The sequence below is a fragment of the Gossypium hirsutum genome, chromosome A01, assembly GCF_007990345.1.
Source record: "Gossypium hirsutum isolate 1008001.06 chromosome A01, Gossypium_hirsutum_v2.1, whole genome shotgun sequence".
NCBI classification, from domain to species: domain Eukaryota; kingdom Viridiplantae; phylum Streptophyta; class Magnoliopsida; order Malvales; family Malvaceae; genus Gossypium; species Gossypium hirsutum.
Genome location: NC_053424.1, coordinates 37,247,065 through 37,249,368, shown reverse-complemented (window position 1 = coordinate 37,249,368; position 2,304 = coordinate 37,247,065). Strand labels below are relative to the sequence as shown.

The 2,304-nt window shown below is 34.5% G+C and overlaps 1 non-coding gene across 1 annotated transcript; it reads left to right on the top strand.

Moving 5' to 3' along the window:
- The first annotated feature begins 627 nt into the window (after positions 1 to 627).
- On the top strand, positions 628 to 734 carry LOC121207622 (small nucleolar RNA R71). Its single transcript, XR_005902718.1, has one exon. It is a non-coding gene; the product is annotated as a small nucleolar RNA R71 (small nucleolar RNA).
- The last annotated feature ends 1,570 nt before the right edge of the window (positions 735 to 2,304 follow it).

Genomic DNA, 2,304 nt, shown 5'->3' with positions numbered 1-2,304 from the left:
AAGCGTCATTCTTTTCCATGTATGCTTTCAACAAGTTCTCCAAACTCTTTGATGATTCAGCTTGAGGTGGTTTTTGAGCTTGCTGATTAAACCCTTGAGATTAGTTGAGTCTATGCTGCATAAAATTATTGTTTGGTCCATTTCCTTGGTTGCTCCAAGAAAAGTTGGGGTGATTACGCCATGAAGGATTATAGAAGTTAGACTAGGGTCCTTGTCCACTCCTATTTTGGTGTTGGTTCCCCACATAGTACACTAACTCGGGATTCAATTCTCGAAAGAATGACCTTCCCCACAGTACACACAAGAAACTACGTCAAACGGACTTGGTGGTTGAGCTGCAAAATTATTAGCACTATTAGCGGTAAATTGCTTTAACATAGAGGAAATAGACGATACCTGAGCTGATAACGAAGTGAGAGCATCAACTTCATGAACTCCAGCTATACGTCTTCCTGAAGCTGTTTGATTTGTTGGCCATTGATAGTTGTTGCTCGCGATCCTCTCGATGATCTCATAAGCCTCATTATAAGACTTAGACAAATTGCACCATTCGCAGAAGCATCTACCATCAATCATGTATGTGCATTTTGACCATTATAGAATGTCTCCAATTGGATACAATGAGAAATCCCATGATGATGACACTTACCAAGTAACTCCTTGAATCGCTCCCAAGCCTCATACAAAGACTCGTCATCCAATTGTTGGAAAGTTGTGATCTCATTCCTCAACTTAGCGTTCTTGCTAGGCGAGAAATACTTAACCAAAAATCTCTCTAATAATTCTTGCCATGTAGATATAGAACTTGGTGGCAATAAATTGAGCCATGTTCGTGCTCGATCTTGCAACGAGCACAGAAACAACTTCAACCTCAATGCATCTTCAGTCACACCAGCTATCTTGAATGAATCACTCACCTCTATAAACAATCGAAGGTGGAAATGAGGATCTTCTGTGGGCATACCAATAAATTGGCCCACCATTTGTAGCATTTGAAACATCACTGGTTTCAATTCGTATTGGGTTGCCTCAATGTCTAGCCTTCTGATTCCTGGATTTAACTCATCGAAGAGTGGCATAAGATATTGTCTGATGCATTGATCCCTATTATCAGCAATGAAGATGGGATTTCGTACGTGATCGGCATTATTACTTTGGTCTTGATTTTGATTTCCAAGGTCCCTCTCGTTCTATCTGTAACACCCCTAACCCGTATCCGTTGCTGAAATGGGGTTACAAGACATTACTAAACAAATATACTGTTCCGAAAATTTCATAGCAATTCAAGTCATAAGCACATGTGTATTACTAGTGCAAATCATACATTCAATACCGTTCAAGATTTAAATTGCATCAATGCTTAAAACTTAATTTTAAAAGAAAACATACAAAACATATATCATATCAACATTTACATTCTTTAAATAATAACACTATATTATTGTTATTAATAAAGTCCTTCATAAATACTAGTTATATAAAAATTGAACTAGGTCTTATTACCACCTCTTTTATTCATGATTGCGGTTTTAATATATATATGACCATGAAAAATTCATACAATTATAAATATCAACTCAATTGAACAGCAAGCATCCAATCATAAATAACTCATTTCATTTCAGGGTCAACTTTACTACATAATCCATTTATACTTAATTACTGATTTACAAATATCAAATGGACTTGTATCACCAAGCACATGTACTTATCAGACATATTATAAACTCATATAATTGCACAAGTTTAACATGCAAAGACTTAATTAACATAATGTCTGAAATATATGCATCTTATATGCACGTAAATTGTAATTTAAATTCAACTACAACAATGTGGCCGAATATCACATATACACAAATTCTAGCATAAGTTATAATAGTCATCATATTTTTGCATATATATGTCCTATTTTTTACATGACAAACTCATGACAAACCCTAATATAATTACATCGATTGCAAACATGTAATCGAACCACAGAACACCTTACAAGTTATATAAATACTTAAATACACCTTCAAATTATCACAAAGATGTTAAACTACCATATTATATAACATATCTATCAAAAGACTTAAGCAATATTTCAACCCAAAACTGAATCCAAGCCTACTAATATAGTCATTTCCATTACACCAAACACTTACCATAATACACACCACAATCAAGCATAATCGCACATATATTAAACCAAAAGCATGAACATCATAACTAAGCACATACAAACTGAATATAAACACATATATATATATGGCAAGCCATTTTCGCATGGCTTTTAATGCACAACCAAAAATTCAGCAT